The sequence below is a fragment of the Dipteris shenzhenensis genome, chromosome 19 (assembly GCF_047967505.1).
Source record: "Dipteris shenzhenensis isolate YYH24624 ecotype China chromosome 19, Dip_SZ_1.0, whole genome shotgun sequence".
Classification (NCBI taxonomy): Eukaryota; Viridiplantae; Streptophyta; class Polypodiopsida; order Gleicheniales; family Dipteridaceae; genus Dipteris; species Dipteris shenzhenensis.
Window position 1 is genome coordinate 16,479,849 of NC_141614.1, and position 20,484 is coordinate 16,500,332.

Here is a 20,484-nt window from a genome sequence, read left to right on the forward strand (position 1 = left end):
TAGAAACATTAGCACTAGCAAAAGCAAAGCCAATGTGAGAACCATGCCGAGAGCCTGTGCTATGTAGATCACTACATTGAGGGAGACACCTTGAAGAAAAACCAACTCGATCAATTTTTTCATAGGCCTTATGTTGCTCATTTTCAACATTTGATAATGTTAAACATTTCACCTCTCCCTAGACTCAAAGATTACATTTTTCCTTGCTAACAAAAGTGTGTCAACTCGGTGATTGATGGGCTAGCCAATGTTACTGCAAGTTTTATTATTTGGATGTGGTGTTGGATCTAGATCTTAGCATAAGCTTCACTATGTTCATTTTGAAACTTGAAAACATTGTGGTTCAATCTACCAGTCATTATATGCTTACACATTTTGGCCTCTTCTTGGAAATGTGGATCCTTTCAAGCAAGAAATGGCTGAGTTGTTGACGAATCTATGTTGCCTTGAATAAGTTTAATTGAAATGTTCTATCACGAAGAAAACAAACTACATTTGAAAATAAGGTGTGACATGGCACATGGAAAAATGTCAAAACTAATACAAAAGTTTATGATTTTGGTATCAAAAGAATAGGATTGAAAGACCTAGAGATTCACTAGGTTCTTTGAGATAATCACATTCTTAGGAACAAAAAGTTAGAGTACATCTCAATTGCCAAGTCAAAATCATGTTTAGGGGGGAGAACAAGAAAAGGAAGATTAGACCCATGTAGGTGATTATAAAGGCATAATTTAAAGGGATTTTTTATGATCTAAGGGTTCTTGATTTATTAAGGCGCTTCATGATGCTTGCAACTACATCAAGGCAAGGTACAAGGAAGGTACAAGAGCACCTCAATTTCTAATCTAACCTCTCAGATCAACATTACCAATTTACACTTATGATTGTCCTTATAAGTAATGGTTAATGAGACAGTTTTGTAGCTATAATCCTGAAAAAAGGCAATACTTTTGGCATGTAAATTAAAATCATCTTCGAATGAAGAGTTATCCCATATTCCAATCTAGCATCACATGAGCAATCTTTCTATAGAAATCTTGCCATTTTTGCCACTTTGGCATGAGGAAATTGCCACCATTCCTAGGTGGAAGATTGTTTAGGAAAGTGTTTTTGATACACAACACAATTCCCCTGTAGATGCATTTAATAGATGCAAAAAATGACGGGCACGTCTATTGTCGCATGTATATTGCACGTTTATTAGCCCGCTAAATTTGAGCATTTATGAACGTGGCTACACTAGTTTTTAAACGCGACTATAAACATGATTATACACGTGGAGAAGAGTCCATTTTTCAAACTTGAGACATATAGGCTTGACAGGCAATGGTCACACTACCTAATCTTATGAAAATATCAATGTTGTATATGATTTGGCCAAATGCTCATATACACAAATTAAGTGAGTTTATGAAAATGAGACAGCATATAAAATAGTATTTTGAGTTGAGGAGAATGAGACAATACATATAAAAAATTTGCCAATATAGAAGAATGTAGAATGATACAATGAGGGACTAGGGTTCAATCTCATCCTCAATGAGATCCACCCTTGCCAAACTATCTACTTCAATATCCCCATTTGGAATGTCTAGTTCTATAGATAGATTCATCCCACTTGAAGCGCTGCTCTACTCATGAAAATCAGCATCACCAATGCCAGGCTCATCCTCATGGGTAATGGCATGATCATCTGTATCTCATATCTCATCATCAATCTCTTCACTCGTATCAGTATCATCCTCACCACCATTGCCATGATCATCCTCCACACGCTCCATATTAGTAAATGTACTATATATTGCTTTGGAACGTGGAGTAATAGGGATGACATACCACCATCTACTATTGTCCACCATTGGTTGAAAGACAATCTATTCAATCAAAATTACAAATATTTCAGTTTCCTTGCTTTGCAATTATCATAGATAAGTCAGCATTTTTATACATGTGAAGAGCACATGCTCACATTGTTGCAGTAGAACTAGTGTGTCCTTCCTGCTTTGCCAAAACTTTGTGGAGTCAATAATTACAAAGCCACTTGCATGGCATCTGATAGTTGAATTAGGGCCTCTTTCCACCATGTCCTTAAACCACCTGACATTAAAAACATATACAAACAATCTTAAAGTAAATTATTTTCCCACCTTGAGCTTGAGCTGGGTGGAGCTTGAGCTGAAGGTGGAGGGAGCCCACCCCACCTTGAGCACACGATCAAGGTGCCTCTCCTGGGGAAAAAAAAAATCTTTCTTTTTTTTTTTGTGTGGAGGCATGTGCGCTCAAGGTGGAGAAATCCCCTCAAGATGAGAGACTTTCTCACCTTGGGCACAAAATGCACAAACTGATTATTTTTAGGAGGAAAAAGAACTTGTGAGATTTGGAAGGGGGAGGAGGAGGAGGAGATGGGAGAGAGAGAGGAGGAGGAGTCGAGAGCAAAAGAGTGATGAAGATAATGAGAAACATGGAGATGGGAAAAGAATATATAGAGATGGAACTCTTAGGGTTTCATCTTTTTATATTATATTTGACAAAAATTTGAGAGTTTTTCCCATGATAGTTTTTGTTTGAATTTTTAATCCCAATTTGATTTCAAATATGATGGTTCAGGGTTCAGGGACGTAGCATTTAGAGTAAATTTTGCCAAATATTGAGGGTTTTAAAAATATATGTTCATCTTTCATCTTATTGTTTCAATTTGATCAAAAATTTGAGGGTTTTGAGCTTGGGGTTTAAGAAGATGTGTTCATCTTTCATCTTTAGTTTGGTCTCTAGGTTGCATGCAATGCCAAATCATAGGATAATATATAAGTATCAATATTTGAATGCCTTCAAGGAAATTTTTGTATTGGACCTCTACCATTGATTTAAATGTTTTCTTTATGTACATTCGTGTGTGTGTGTGTGTGCACTCATTTAGACACACATACACAAACATAATATATTATACATTTACATATAACATGTAGTGTGTGCATGTGCCTTATCCTTGCATTTCCCTCTCACCTAACCCCCCACTCTCTTCCCATCCTTGTCCTTCCCCCTTCCCCACTATATTTCCCATCCCCCAGCTGCAAAATCTCACATTTTTCATGTGTGTGCATGCATGTATTTGTGTGGATGCCTTTATTCATTAGGTTGTGTGTGTGTGTACACAATCCCACAGTTCTAGCTTCTACTTGCACGTACCTTCCATGATGAAGATTATCACAATGATGAGCTTGTATTTGAACTTGTTACCTAGGGGAATCCCGATGCAATTCATTTATTGATTGTCTAAACTTTGTGTTTGAGTTTTGAGTTCGAGGTTTAAGAAAAAATACGTTATATTTACACTGATAAATGTCCTTCAGGCCACAAGAACTCACTTTCGCGAAGGGTTTGGATGCCATGTGATGTGGGAGCAACAAAGTGGTGGGCTTTGGAGGACAAATACTTAGTTTTCATCCCATGAGGATGTGCTTGGCGCTTAGCACCAAAGTAATCTCTCAACAAAATGGTGTATTTTTACACCACCTTTATGTTGATATCAACAATTCTTGAACTAATTTGCATCTTATCATGAGGCCTTTCGTTCACAAAATGTCATTAAATTTTATGTAGAGTTAACTTAATATCTTTAAATATCTAATTAATTAAATTATCTTAGAAAATGGAGTACTTTAAAAATAAATTAAATCATATCCTAGACATTTTCCTATCAACTAAGAAAATGATCTAATTAATTAAAAGCGTAATTAAGATTTGTGAGAAAGAAAACACAAAATAATCAAGTAAACACAACTATTAATCCTAACATTTAAAATTTACTAGGAATTTTATAAACGAATTTATACGTAAAGTCAAAATTTAGGAAATAATATGCATATATAGTATTTCTATAGCTAAATAACGGTCGCTTGATAGCAAAAGGAAAGAAGAAGGGCAGGATGTTTATGTTGGATGCGGACATGCCTGAATTGAGTGCAGCAATGTTTGCACATGGGACCGGTGTAGTTGTAGGTATTGATATCTGGCATAAACGCATTGGTCATGTTAATGTACAACGACTTAAATCAATGCAGGCCTAAAATATTGTTGCAGGATTGCCTAAATTCAAGGTTGCAAAAATGCATAAGGTATGTGAAGCCTATCAATTTTGAAAACAGGCAAGGAAACCATTTCCTAGACATGTTCAAGAGAGAAAGAAGCCATTGGAATTAATCCACTCTGATGTGTGGACTACTAAAGCTGCATCTATTGGAGGCAATCATTATTTTGTCACTTTTATTGATGACTACAGTAGAAAAGTTTGGGTGTATTTTATGAAAAAGAAAAGTGAAGTGTTTGGGCATTTCAAAGCTTTTAAAGCTATAGTTGAAAAAGAAACAGGCATGCAAATAAAATGCCTAAGGTCAGATGGAGGGGGAGAGTACCTCTCAAATGAGTTTGCAAGGTTCCTGCAGGAGCATGGCATAAAGCAGCAATATTCATGCAGTCATACCCCATAGCAAAATGGACTTGTAGAAAGGAAAAACAGGCATATTAGAGAGGTATCTCGGGCCATGCTAAATGAAAAAGACCTACCAGATTATTATTGGGCTAAAGCCGTTGCTACAGCAGTTTACATAATGAACAGGACTCCCACTACAGCAATACATGGCATGACGCCAGAGGAGATGTATACTGGTAGGAAAATAGATATTTCTCATTTGAAAATTTTTGGTTGCATTGCCTATGTTCATGTGCCAGATGAGTTGAGGTCCAAGTTGGATCCAAAAGCTGAGAAGTGCATCTTTATTGGTTATTCTCTGCAGCAGAAAGATAGATGCTATAACCCTTCTACTCATAAGTTTATAGTGAGCAGAGATGTTGTTTTTGATGAGATGAGCAGTTGGTATAAACCAGTAAATGTGATTGATGATGTAGATGCACAAAATGGTAATGCTGCATAGAATTCACAGCAGCAATCACAAAATATTAGTGGACCTACAGTGTCCTCTAGTAGTGGTTCACATACTTCACCATGGACAGGTAGATTGAGATCAGGAGAATCTCCTCAAAGCAATGCAGATAGTGGTATGCAGGTATCACAAAAAGGAAAAGAGAAGGTAGATCAGCCCATGTTTGATGTGAATGCAGGTCACTCTTATGTGGATGGTGAATCCAGTGGCTCAGAACACAGCATTGATGATGAGTTGGGTATTCCTTCTGTTGTTACACATGGAGTAAGGAAGACCAGGGATGTTTTGAGAGCACCTGGAAGTGAGCCTATTTTGCATAGGTCTACCAGAGCTAGGTATCCTGTGGATAGGCTAATATATGATGGATTTACAGCCATTCACTATGCCTATATGGTCAAAGTGATACAAGAACCAAAACCCACTTCTTTTGAGCAAGCCATGGGAAAAGAAAAATGGGAGAAAGCCATGGATGAAGAAATGGATGCCTTGGAAGCAAATGCTACATGGGAATTGGTGCCTTTGCCTAAAGACAAAAATGCAATTGGCTGTAAGTGGGTTTATAAGGTGAAACACAATGCAGATGATTCTGTGAACAGATACAAGGCAAGATTAGTTGTCAAGGGGTATGCACAGACATATGGCATTGATTATGAAGAAACATTCAGTCCAGTTGCAAGGATGGCAACCGTAAGAGCAGTCATTGCTATGACTGCATCAAAGGGATGGTCTTTACATCAGATGGATGTAAAGAATGCCTTCTTGCAAGAACAGGTCATTATGGAGCAGCCACCAGGTTATGTTCATGTTGTTCATCTTGAGTTTGTTTGCAGATTGAAGAAATCCTTGTATGGCTTGAAGCAAGCACCTAGAGCATGGTCTGACAAGATAGGACAGTATCTTGTCACTATTGGCTTTCAGATTTCCAAGGCAGATTTCTCACTTTATGTGAGAAAAATAGAGAAAGGTATTATGCTGCTTGTCATTTATGTTGATGATTTGATCATCACAGGTGATAGTGATGAAGGATATGTGATAGTGATGAAGATATCTTTCATGTGAAAATGCTATTGAAGCAGAAGTTTGAGATGAAGGATTTGGGAGAGCTGCGTTATTTCTTGGGCATTGAGGTGATTAGATCACCAAGTGGGATACGGCTCTTGCAGAGGCAGTATGGATTGGACATGCTATCCAAATATGGGATGACAAGCTATAAGCCTATTTCAGTTCCTTTGGAGCAGAATGTGAAGCTGAGCGCAGATGCAGGTGAGCTTCTAGAAGACCCTACTATGTACAGATGCATAGTAGGAAGTTTGATTTATATGACTATTACCAGGCCAGATTTGAGCTATGCTGTTGGAATGGTAAGTCAGTTTATGCAGGCTCCAAGGAAACCGCATTTGGATGCGGCTAGACGCATACTCATGTATGTGAAGTCCACATTACAGTATGGACTATTTTATGAGGCTGGGGCTCAGATACAGTTACATGGATACACTGATGCTGATTGGGCTGGTAGTATTTTTGATAAACGATCTACGAGTGGATATGTGTTCTCTTTTGGGAGTGCTGCAGTCACTTGGAGCAGCAAGAAACAGCCTACAGTTGCCTTGTCGAGCACAGAGGCTGAGTACAGGGGTGCAACAATGGCTGCATGTGAGGTAGCTTGGTTGCATAAGCTACTTTATGATATGCATCAGTCTACAGATGGGCCAGTTGTCATTCATTGTGACAACATGAGCAGTATACACTTGGCAAATAACCCAGTCTATCATGCCAGAACAAAGCACATTGAGGTGCATTATCACTATGTGCGGGAGAAGGTTTTACTAGGTCTTATTGATCTAGTTTATGTCAGCACAGAGGATCAGGTACCTAACATATTCACAAAGGCATTGGGTGCAGAGAAGCTGTGCAAGTTCAGAGACCTGCTTGGTGTGCAGAAATTGGGATTGAGCTCGAGGGGGAGTGTTGAGATATCGAGATCCACTCATGATATGCCAAGGTGACCGTTGTGCATTTATGTCACCGACTTGTTAGCTACAGATGCAGTTGGTATACCGCCCATGAATAATAGCTGGATGATAGCTATCCTTATGTACTCTAGTTCATGGCTCAATTAGTATGCCACTGTAGTTAGCTGAGTTTGGTTTGAGACCCACATATAGGGTTCTTCTATTTCTTTGTACTAGAGTTCTTTTGGCTTTCACAACTAAGAAGAGGAAAACTGTTTTTAGCCTCCACCTTTGTGTGTATTCCCCCATTGTGTATGTGAGAAAGCCGCAAGTGAGACTCCTTCCTTCTCTCCCACTATCTTCACAATATATACCTCTTCCTTCAAATCACCATGCAAGAAAGCATTATTCACATCCATGTGATGCAAAGACCATCCTTTTGTAGCTGCCACAGCAATTACTACTCTCACAGTGCCATCCTTGCAACTAGGCTGAAAGTTTTCTCATAATCAATGCCATATGTCTCTGCATATCCTTTGCCACCAACCTTGCCTTGTACCTGCTCACAGACCCATCAGCATTGGGCTTCACCTTATAAACCCACTTGCAGTGAATCGCCTTCTTATCCTCAGGCAAAGGCATCAAATCGCAAGTATGGTTTGCATCCAAGGATGCCATCTCTTCATCCATGGCTGCCTCCCAATTTTTATGCCCAATGGCATCCTCAAAACATTTGGGCTCTAGTTCTTCTAGCACCTTGACCATATAAGCATAGTCATGGGCTGAGAACCAATTTTAGGAAATAATATGCATATATAGTATTTCTATAGCTAGGAAGGCTGTCTTCAACAACCTTTGTGTTTTGTTTGTGTTCATGAGCTATTTTATTGCAAACTTCACATATGCAGTGTTCCAAAATTACCCCTTTTTGAGTGTATGGGGATGAATATATGATAAGGTAATCGAGTTGGAAAAAAACTCCAAAATTAGAGATAAACTACAAAAATTCTTAATATAGCATTTACTGACTTGTCTTGTCTGACCATGCCCTGGGTGCCTGCTTTAAGCCATACAAAGCTTTGCGCAATGTGCATACAAAATTGGGGTGTGCATCAGTTTCGTAACCTTGTTATTGCACCATATATACCTCTTCCTTCAAATCACCATGCAAGAAAGCATTATTCAAATCCATCTGATGCAAAGACCATCCTTTTGCAGCAGCCACATCAATTACTGCTCTCACAGTGCCATCCTTGCAATCGGGTTGAAAGTTTCCTCATAATCAATGCCATATCTGCATATCCTTTGGCCACCAATCTTGCCTTATACGTGCTCACAGATCCATCAGCATTGTGCTTCACCTTATAAACCCACTTGCAGCCAATCAACTTCTTATCATGAGGCAAAGGCATCAAATCGCAAGTGTGGTTTGCATCCAAGGATGCCATCTGTTCATCCATGGCTGCCTCCCAATTTTTATGCCCAAGTGTATCCTCAAAACATATGGGCTCTGATTCTTCTAGCACCTTAACCATATAAGCATAGTGATGGGCTGAGAACCAAATTTAGGAAATAATATGCATATATAGTATTTCTATAGCTAGGAAGGTTGTCTTCAACAACCTTTGTGTTTTGTTTGTGTTGATGAGCTATTTTTGTGCAAATTTCATGTATGCAATGTTTCAAAATTACCCCTTTTTGAGTGTATGGAGATGATTATGTGATGAGGTAATCAAGTTGGGAAAAAACTCCAAAATTAGAGATAAACTCCAAAAATTTACTGACTTATCTTGTCTGACCATGCCCTGGGTGCCTGCTTTAAGCCATACAAAGCTTTGTGCAATGTGCATACAAAATTGGGGTGTGCATCAGCTTCATAACCTTGTGGCTGCACCATATATACCTCTTCCTTCAAATCACCATGCAATAAAGCATTCTTGAAATCCATCTGATGCAAAGATCCTTTTGCAACAACCATAGCAATTACTGCTCTCACAGTTGCCATCCTTGCAATCGGGCTGAAAGTTTCCTCATATTCAATGCCATATGTCTATGCATATCCTTTGTCCACCAACCTTGCCTTGTACCTGCTCACAGACCCATCAGCATTGTGCTTCACCTTATAAACCCACTTGCAGCCAATCGCCTTCTTATCATGAGGCAAAGGCATCAAATCGCAAGTGTGGTTTGCATCCAAGGATGCCATCTCTTCATCCATGGCTACCTCCCAATTTTTATGCTCAACTGCATCCTCAAAACATTTGGGCTCTGATTCTTTTAGCACCTTGACCATATAAGCATAGTGATGGGCCTCGTGATGGGCTAAGAACCAAATTTAGGAAACAATATGCATATATAGTATTTCTATAGCTAGGAAGGCTGTCTTCAACAACCTTTGTGTTTTGTTTGTGTTTATGAGCTATTTTTGTGCAAAGTTCAAGTATGTAATGTTCTAAAATTACCCCTTTTCGAGTGTATGGGGATGAATATGTGATGAGGTAATCGAGTTGGGAAAAAACTCCAAAATTAGAGATAAACTCCAAAAATTCTTAATACTATTAGATATCAATGCTCCACTCTCATGTAACTACGCAGGAACCAGCTAACTCTACTTGTAAGCCCCCATATGAGGAGAAGGCATTTGAGTAGCTCAGTAATCCGGTAGGTCCTGGTTTGGACACCAGATGGGGGCCATGTATGGCCTGATGGTTGGACGGCTTCAGATAGAGTTGGCACACTGCCAACTAGGCTATATGCAAGTGCGGGAAGGCATCCCATGACTGACCGCATTGAGGGTAGATGGAGCATTTCTCGGGGCAGTAGCACACTCTCGGGTTGCGGGGCCCATTTGGAGCCCCAGATGATCCCGGATGGTTCTGGACGGAATGGAGACCATAGGTTAGTTGCTCTATTCTGCACCATAGTTCTAACGTGTGGTCGGTGGTCATGATTTCAGAACCGACCTCTAGTCGACCATTTTGGGCAGACTGGGTCGGTCTCCCAATTGGGTCTAACCGACTACAACTGGTGGCTATATAAGAGCAAGCCCATGAAGTCCATATTCATCACTGGCTACGGTAACCCTGATTCCTTAGCATCCAACCTCCATCCTCCACTATTTCTAGATCGCCATCGAAGCTTCTGTCATAGGAGCGCACGACTAGGAGGCAGTGCCATCTATTGTATTAGTTTTACAGTAATCAAATTTTTGATTCTCCATACTATCTGCTTTTTTCTCTTGCATATGAGATCCTGTTATCTATTGAGCACAGACGTTGTATTGTTTTCTTACATGGTATCAGAGCTTGGGCTCTAGCAATAAGATTTGGTAGTGTGTTTCTATTTGCGAGCAGATTGTGAGAGATGGCCCAGCCTATAAGACTACGAATCCCACCGTTTGGCGAAAGCGGAAAGTTGGATGGCACTAACTATCCACTTTGGAAGTTCAAGATGAAGACCATCCTAAGCGCATACGCACTTTGGGATACTGCTACTGGGGTGGACCTTAAGCCGGTTCCGAGACCGAATCTAGCCAATGCAGCACAATAGATAGTACCAACTGCAGATGAGATTCTCACATGGACAAGAAGAAATGCAGATGCACTGTGTTCTATTGTCTACAGTGTAAGTGATTCTGTCATGGCGTTAATTCAACATGTCACCACAGCGGAGGAGGCATGGACGGTCTTGAAAAATCAGTACGAGGCCACGAATCAGACGCGGATTTAGAATTTGGAGACTCAACTTGTGAATGAGAAATTGTTTGAGTCTGAAACGGCAGAGAAGTTCATAACTAGGGTGAAGAATCTGCGCGATCAGATGACTGTGATTGGCATCACCATCACCAATGAGAATCTAGCACGAAGGTGCATACGGATTCTCCCACCAAAGTACGACGGTCTTGTTACGGCGCTGAATACGCAGAATAGAAATCCGCCCCTCAACTTTGAGGATTTCAACGCAATGCTTCTGGAGGAGGAGATACGTCAAAAGACGAGGATTGGAGAAGATTCAGCTTTCTGGACTGGATCAAAGAAAGGTAAGGGTAAGGACTCTGGTAACCCATCTTCTTCTTATGATAAAAAGAAAAAGAAGAAGATCAAGTGCTTCTATTGCAACAAGGCAGGGCACAAGCAGAATGATTGCCAGAAGAAGATTGCAGATGAGAAGAACGGAGTAAAGAAAGAGTTCAGCAACAGCGCGCAGGTAGTACCAGTAGAGCTGTTCGTAGCAATTGAGGAGATTTGCAAGGAGGCATTCATGTATCTGTGAATGAACCTTGGATTATTGACAGTGGTGCATCACGCCACATGACCAATTGGAAGGATTAGTATACCTCTCTACATCCGGTAGGGAATGACATCCTGATCATCCAACTTTCCGCTTTCGTCGAATGGTGGGATTCGCAGTCTTGCGAGCTGGGCCATCTCTCACAATCAGCATGAATCACCTCTGTCATCAAAGCGTAGTTGACCAAGTGTTCCTGCGCCCTTCTTTGCTCTTCTAATCTCTTGGACCGGCCATGTTCGGATGGTTCCTCCTCAATGGATGGAGGTTCTCTGCCGTACAAAGGCTGCTTTACCCACTTCGGGAATGTCCATTGCTGTTGTGGTTCTGCAGACTCTTCTTCCTCTTCTTTATTTTGAATCCTCCCAAGCACCGTTGGGGAAGTTTGGTCTGCTGTTGGTGGTTGTACTGGATGGATATCCTGGTCCTGGTTGTCTGGGAAGGAAGCATCCTCCTCCAATTGATGAGGCTCTTCTGAGAAGACCACATCGCGACTTACTATTACCTTCTTGGTAACATGATTATAGAGACGGTAACCCTTTGCCTCTTCACTGTAGCCCAAGAAAATACACTTCCGGCTCTCCCATTTGGTCCTGTTAGCATTAGGGACATGCACAAAACAGTCACATCCAAAAACTCTGAAATGTGCAGCTGAAGGTTTCTTACCAGAAAAGGCCTGCAGTGGAGTCATCCCGTTCATAGTCTTCGTGTAGCTATGATTCAGAATGTAAACTGCCGTGTTACAGGCTTCAGCTCAGAAAGTCTTTGGCAAATCTTTCCCTTTCATCATACTCAGGACTTCCCATTTTGTAGATGACGCGCATCTTGCACTCTGCTACTCCATTTTGCTGTGATGTATGTGGCGGGGGTTTCTACCTCTTGATCCCGTGACTTTTGCAGTAACTTTCGAATTCACTTGATGTGAACTCACCACCTCTGGCTGATCTCAACTTCTTCACTCCCCGTTTGTTTCTCGACCATTACATGCCATTCTTTGAACTTACTAAAAGCCTCATCTTTAGTCTTCAGGAAGTATATCCATATCCTTCTACTGTAGTCATCGATCAACGTCATGAAGTAGTAGGAACCACCCAAAGCTTCTGACTCCATCTTTTTGCAGAGGTCCATGTGAACAGAGGAGCCTTTGCCTTGCTGGCCTCTTTAGGAAAGGGCTACCGATGCTGCTTGCCCATCATGCAAGCTTCACATACATCGGGTAGATCTATAATTTCAGTAGGTTTGCAATCATTCTACTTTTATGCATCTCCTTTAAAGAACTAAAGTTTAGATGACCAAACCTCTCATGCCACAGCTTAGTGTTGCCCACATCGGCTCGAGCACTGAAAGCTAAGAGTTCGTAGATGTTATTGTGCCATGTACCTTTACCAATGACCTTCCCTTGAAGATCCAAAATCTGTGGGCCATTCTTATCGAAGTGAACTTTGAGGTCCCGATCCATGATTGCAGATTGGACAAGTTCCTCTTGATATCTGGCACATAAAGAACATCGGACAACTGTTTTACAACTCCATATGACTTGAGAGCAATCATACCTTTCCTTTTACTGGATATTTTGCATCATTGCCGACTGCTACTAGGATGTTATTTCCTACCGGATGTAGAGAGGTATACCAATCCTTCCAACTGGTCATGTGGCGCGATGCACCACTGTCAATAATCCAAGGTTCATACGTAGGTACATGAACTGCCTCCGTGCAAATCTCCTCAATTGCTATGAATAGCTCTACTGGTACTGCCTGCACGCTGTTACTGGACTCTTTCTTTACTCCGTTCTTCTCATCTGCAATCTTCTTCCGGCACTCATTCTGCTTGTGCCCTACCTTGTTGTAATAGAAGCACTTGATCTTCTTCTTTCTCTTTTTATTATCAAAAGAAGATGGGTTACCAGAGTCCTTACCCTTACCTTTCTTTGATCCGACCGAGAAAGCTGAATCTTCTCTAGTCCTTGTCTTTTGATGCATCTCCTCCTCTAGAAGCATCCCGCTGAAATCCTCAAAGCTGGCAGATTTTTATTCTGCATATTCAGTGCCGTAACAAGACCATCGTACTTTGATGGGAGAATCTGTATGCACCTCTATGCTAGATTCTCATTGGTGATGGTGATGCCAATCGCAGTCATCTGATCGCGCAGATTCTTCACCCTGGTGATGAACTTCTCTGTCGTTTCAGACTCAGACAGTTTCTCGTTCGTGAGTTGAGTCTCCAGATTTTGAATCCGCGTCTGATTCGTGGTCTTATACTAATTTTTCAAGATTTCAAGACCGTCCATGGCTCCTCCGCTGTGGTGACATGTTGAATTAACGCCATGACACAATCACTTACACTGCAAACAATAGAACACAGCGCATCTGCATTTCTTCTTATCTAGGTGAGAATCTAATCCGCAGTTGGTACTATCTGTTATCCTGCATTGGCTGGATCCGATCTTGCAACTGACTTCACGTCCACCCCAATACAGTATCCCAAAGCTCGTATGCACTCAGGATGGTACTCATCTTGAACTTCCAGAGTGGATAGTTAGTGCCATCCAACTTTTCACTTTCGTTGAACGGTGGGATTCGCAGTCTTGCGGGGTGGGCCATCTCTCATAATCTGCTCGCAAACAGAAATACTACCAAATCTTCTTACTCGAGCCCAAGCTCTGATACCATGCAAAAAAACAATACAATGTCTGTGCTCAATAGATAATAGGATCTTGTATGCAAGAGAGAAAAGCACATAGTATGGAGAATAAAAAATTTGATTACTGTAAAACTGATATAATAGATGGCGTTGCCTCCCAGCCGTGCACTCCTGTGTGAGAAGCTTCGATGGCATGCTGAAAACAAGAGGACGGAGGCTGGAGGCTAAGGAATTAGGGTTGCTGTAGCCAGTGATGATGATGGGCTTCACGGGCTTGCTCTTATATAGCCACCAGTCGTAGTCGGTTAGACCCAATTGGGAGACTGCGACCCAGTCGGCCCAAAATGGCCGACTGGAGGTCAGTCCCCAAATAGGCCACCGACCACATGTTAGAACCGTGGTGCAGAATAGAGCAACTCACCTATGGTTGTCGTTCGGCCCAGAGCCATCCAGGATCATCTGAGGCTCCAAACGGGCCCCGCAACCCACGAGTGGGCTGCCCTGAGAAATGCTCTATCTACCCTCAGTGCGGTCAGTCATGGGATGCCTTCCTGCACTTGCATGTAGCCTAGTTGGCAGTGTGCCAACTCTATCTGAAGCTGTCCAGACACATCAAGCCACACATGGCCCCCATCTGGTGTTCAAACCAAGACCTACCGGATAACCGAGCTACTCAAATGCCTTCTCCTCATATGGGGGGCTTACAAGTAGAGTTAGCTAGTTCCCGCGTAGTTACATGAGAGTGGAGCATTGATATCTAACACCTCCCCTCAATGTCCACCCGTAAGTGAACTACTTTTTCGGCCCAATGCCAAGTCGATGAAGATGCCTCTCCAGCAAGTCTCTTCCAAGAGCCTTTGTGAAGATGTCCATAGCATTCTCTGTAGTCGGATAGTACACCAAGTCAAACTCTCCATCCATGATGAGCTCACGTACAAAGTGATATTGAATCTCAATGTGTTTTGTGCGAGCGTGGTACATAGGGTTCTTGGCAATTGCCATGCAACTTTGATTCTCACATGATAACTGCGTAGGCTTATTCTGCACTGCACCCATGTCCCCTAAAGTCCTCCTCAACCACACTGCCTCACAAGAAGCAAAACATGCTGATTTGTACTCAGCCTCGGTAGAAGAAAGAGCAACCGCAGGTTGCTTCTTGCTGACCCATGACACATCTCCAAATCCAAGTGAGAAACAGTAACCTATCACTGATCTCCTACTGTCCACGTCTCCTGCCCACCAATCCGAGTCACAGAATCCGGTCAAGATGATGCCCTAATCAAGTGTGCCTTTGATGTATTTCAGCACCCGCATCCCTGCCCTCTAATGGTTCTCCCAGGGCTTATTGGAAAACCTGCTTAGTACACCAGTCGCAAAACTGACACGTGTTGCACAAGTAAATCAAACTGCCCACAAGCCTTCTATACTTCGCTTCATCCACCAGTGGTGATGAATCCTCATTTGAGAGCTGCATCAGTGTCATTTCAAACTCTCTTCCTAGCAACTGCTTTGTCTGCGAGATCTTCTCTTCATGGTTCCATGTTATGACAAGGTCGTCCACATAAAGGACCACGATCATACACCTGCCTCCTTCTCTATACATATATAAATTTGCATCAAATGGGCTCCTTCTGAACTTGTTTTGCAGAAAGTAGGCATCAATTCACTGGTACCATGCTCGTGGGGCCTGTTTCAACCCGTAAAGTGTCTTCTTCAGTTTACAGACTTTACCTTCTGAACCGGGGATCACAAAACTTGATGGTTGTTCCACGTATACCTTCTCCTTGAGATCTCCATTTAGAAAGGTGGATTGCTGCTAAAGCCAAAACACTGTGAATTGTGGTTAGTCGAGCTGTGGGAGCAAAAGTATCCTGATAATCAAAACCATGTACCTGTGTGAATCCTTTTGCTATGAGCCAAGCTTTATACTTATCCAACGTGCCGTCGGACTTGTACTTGGTCTTGTACACCCACTTGGTGCCGATTACCTTGTGTTTTGGTGGTCAATCCACAAGGTCCCAAGTGTTATTCTTCATTGTCTTCATAATGGAGCCATACTCCAGCTGCATAGTCTCCATCCACCTATCATCACCCTGCAAAACATCTAGGCTCTGGTTCTTCTAGCACCTTGACCATATAAGCATAGTGATGGGCTGAGAACCAAATTTAGTATATAATATGCACATATAGTATTTCTATATCTAGGAAGGTTGTCTTTAACAACCTTTGTGTTTTGTTTGTGTTTATGAGCTATTTTTGTGCAAAGTTCACGTATGCAGTGTTCCAAAATTACCCCTTTTTGAGTGTAGGGGGATGAATATGTGATGAGGTAATCGAGTTGGGAAAAAACTCCAAAATTAGAGATAAACTCCAAAAAACCATTATAAAGCATGTATTGACTTATCATGTCTGACCATGCCCTGGTCGCCTGCTTTAAGCCAGACAAGGCTTTGCGCAACGTGCATACAAAATTGGGGTATGCATGAGCTTCATAACCTTGTGGCTGCACCATATATACCTCTTCCTTCAAATCACCATGCAAGAAAGCATTCTTCACAGCCATCTGATGCAAAGACCATCCTTTTGCAGCAGCCATAGCAATTACTACTCTCACAATTGCCATCCTTGCAACTGGGCTGAAAGTTTTCTCATAATCAATGCCATATGTCTCTGCATATCCTTTGCCACCAACCTTGCCTTGTACATGCTCACAGACCCATCAACATTGTGCTTCATCTTGTAAACCCACTTGCAACCAGTCGCCTTCTTATCATGAAGCGAAGGCATCAAATCGCAAGTGTGGTTTGCATCCAAGGATGCCTTCTCTTCATCCATGGTTGCCTCCCAATTTTCATGCCCAACTGCATCCTCAAAACATTTGGGCTTTGTTTCTTCTAACACCTTGGCCATATAAGCATAGTGATGGGCTGAGAACCCATCATATCTCAGCCTGTTAACTAGATACTTCACGCGTGTGAACCTACGTACACCTGCATCACCTCTAGGAGTCTTTAAAGCATGCCTCCTTTTCCTTGCACCAGGAGTAACAACAGAAGGAATCCCAAGTTCCTCATCTAGACTCATTTTAGAGCCACTTGACTCTCCATCGATATGAGAGTGCCCAGCAGACACATCAAATACAAGAGTAGGGTCCACCTTCTCCTTTCCTCTACGTGATACCTGTGTACCACTATCTGGGCTGCAATGTGATGATCCACTAGATCATAGTCTCCCTATCCATGCATTGGATCCACTATTAGAAGACTCTCCAGGTCCACTCAGACTTTGTGTTTGCTGCTCTACATTTATAGCAGCATTACTGTTTCCTGCATCTGCATCTTCGAACACTTTTGCTGATCAATACCAGTAACTCATTTCATTAAAAACATCTCTACTCACTTGCATCCTGCAAGTGGAAGGGTTATAACAGCGATACCCTTTTTGCTGCAGAGAATACCCAATGAAGTTGCACTTTTCTAATTTTGGAACCAGCTTAGTTCTCCTCTCATCAGGAACATGAACATAAGCTATGCAACCAAATACTTTCAAATGAGAAATATATGGTTTTCTACCTATATACTTTTCTTCAAGCATCATACCATGGATAGCTGCAGTGGGGGTTTTGTTCATAATATAAACAGCACCTGCAATTGCTTTAGCCCAAAAATAATTAGGCATCCTTTTTTGATTTAACATCGCACATGCTACTTCTGCAATATGCATGTTCTTCCTTTTGACAACCCCGTTCTGCTGAGGGGTAGATCTGCATGAGTACTTTCTCTAAATTTCCTACTCTCTCAGAAAATCATTGAATTCATCTCAGAAATACTCTCCCCCTCCATCAGATCTTAGCATTTTTATGTGCATTCCCTTCTCCTTTTCAACCATAGACTTAAAGGCTTTGAAGTGGTTGAACACTTCACTTTTATGCTTCATGAAACAGACCCACACCTTCCTTGTGTGATCATCAATAAAGGTCACATAGTAGTGGAATCCATCAAGAGAAGTAGCTTTCGTTGTACAAACATCTGAATGGATCACTTCCAAAGCTCTTTTTCTTACTTCACCATTGTGTGGAAATGCATGTCTGGCCTCTTTTCCCATTTGGCATGCTTCACACACCTTCTACATTCCATCTACTTTGAATTTAGGCAAACTTGCAACAATTTCAGCCTCTACAAATTTAGGTGCCCAATGTGCTTGTGCCATATCTCAATATCTGCAATGATACCTCTTCCATGCATAGACATAGCACCTTCAACCTCAGGCATATCAACATCCAAGGTAAACATTCTGCCATTTCTATTGCCCTTTGCAACCAAGCAACACTGATCTTTCAAGTGCTCAACAAAGCATCCATCAGGGTTAAATCTAACTTGCAAACCCTGCTTAACCATTTGGCCAATAGAGACCAAGTTCTTGGTGATATTTGGAACATGAAGTACATCTTCCAAGTACTTCCCTCTAGTGGCACTTTACCAACTTGTATAATTGGATGTGCAGTACCATCACCTGTTTCAACATAACCTGGTTTGTCCAAATTTCTGACATCACTAAACCACTCACCATGACTGGTCAGGTGGTTAGATGCACCTGAATCAACATACCAAACATTACTACAATCTGCTGCATCTCCTGTCATGGAGTTAAGCAATGATGCATCACAAACAGGCGCTACAACACGCCTTACAAGGGCAGTGGCAAGCAACCACTAGTCACTTCAAGTGGCGAAAATGCATAAACACAGCAACCTAAAACTGGCCTGTATTTCTCGGAATCTTTGTACTGGTGACACACAACAACCTTTCTATTGCGTATTCACACACAGATGAAAATCACGCATACACAATAAAAAACTACCACTTTTGCTATGTGCCTCCCGCAACTTTTCAATGCCAAAACGGACCCCAAAATGGCCCCAGAATGTAAGTTTTTGCGACAGAAATTGCTATGCATTCGGTTTTGTCTAGGTAATGCTCTCGTGCTCCACAACGGAGGGTGCCTCAATCAGACGATGTGCACCTTGCACCGATGACTATGTACTTGCACCAATATGCTCCCCAAAAGTCCGAAAGAAAGAAGACATTGATCCTCTTACTAGGGTATCGCAACCTTCACTTGCCTTTGCTTGCTGCCTAAGCTCCTCACCACAAACCAAGCTCTGATACAATGTAAAGAATGTGGGAGAGATGGAGGAGACTCAACTTGCAGTAATTTCACAATCACAAGATAGAGAGGACACAAGATGTGGAGGCTGAAGCCTGTCTTCACTTACTTGGAAAATAGCACAAAACAACAATACAATGAGAGAGTGATATACCCTATATGTCTAGCCCTATAATACATGGTTCATATGTGAACCCAATCCAAACATACGTGGCTGTTTAACTATGCCACAAGTACAACCAACAAAATGTGGAGACATAAATGAGAGTCACCCAGGAGATACTGAGCTTGATATCTCAACATGCCATGCCACAGATCCTCCCTTATGCCCATGGAATCTTGCGTCTTAGTCATGTGATCTCAAATGATAGATGCCACATTCTTGAAGATATGCATTGGATCAAGCAAGTGATTGGGGCCAATATGCTAGCCGATAGAAGATGAAGTATCTAGACAAAAGATTATGGTAGCATGTAATCTTTATTGCCACACAATCTAGAACACAAAAGTTGCAAACTCTTACCGGGTTATGCCACGTGGAGATACGTCTTTGCAACTTTCCCAAATTTGCTTCCAATGTCCTACATTGAGAGACTGTGGAGGTTCTGCATTCCAAGGGGAGACATAGCTAGCATGATCAACTGGGAGAAATCTATGGTGATTCTTGTAGATGCACTTTTTCAAGAAATTTGGCCGTGAAGCAAGTAGCGGAGGACCACAAACACGGCATGTCCTTAAACCCAATGTAGAAAGACCTACACAAGAATCATGTATGCATAAGGAAGCTGGGTTCCCAATGCCATGTCAATTGCATACTCATAATCAATTCTCCCATTCTTACCTGAACACTTCGCCATAGCCTGGGAAGTCATGCATCATCCACATCAACACTGCCCTCAAGAGAAAGTCTCTTGATGAGGGAGGCCTACTCATGTCATGCACCTCGATACCTCTCCAAAGTTCCTCTAGCTCTTCAATCAAAGGCTAGAGATAAACATCATTGCTTTTCACTTTATGTCCCCCTAGAATTAGAAGGGATAACATTAGATGCCCCTTCTTAATCACCATAGATGGTGGGAGATTATAATTCACCAATACCACTGGCCATACACTGTAGGAGGTGCTTTTGAGACCAAATGGGTTCACACCATCCATACCCAATCCAAGTCTCAAGTTCATGGGTTCTTCCTTGAATCTTGGCCATGTGTCATCAATATGCCTCCAGGTTAGAGTGTCCACGGCTATTCTCCACTTGCCATTGGAGGAGGAATGCTATGACATGAGCTTGGCAATGGATTTGCACTTGAACATATGCTGGATGCAAGGGACTATGGAAAAATGTCGCATAACCTTACGAGGCACATACAAAGTTTTGAGATCCACTCTATATCTTGGTTTGCCACAAATAGGACACTCACGACCTCCTTATGTGCTCCATGAAATAACACGCAATCATTGATGCATGCATGTATGCGTTTGTAATCCAACCGTCC

The 20,484-nt window shown here is 41.8% G+C and overlaps 1 pseudogene; it reads right to left on the bottom strand.

The window, feature by feature from the left end:
• Positions 1-1,520: 1,520 nt before the first annotated feature.
• LOC147890154 (uncharacterized) lies at positions 1,521-19,848 on the bottom strand (annotated as a pseudogene).
• Between the last annotated feature and the right edge of the window lie 636 nt (positions 19,849-20,484).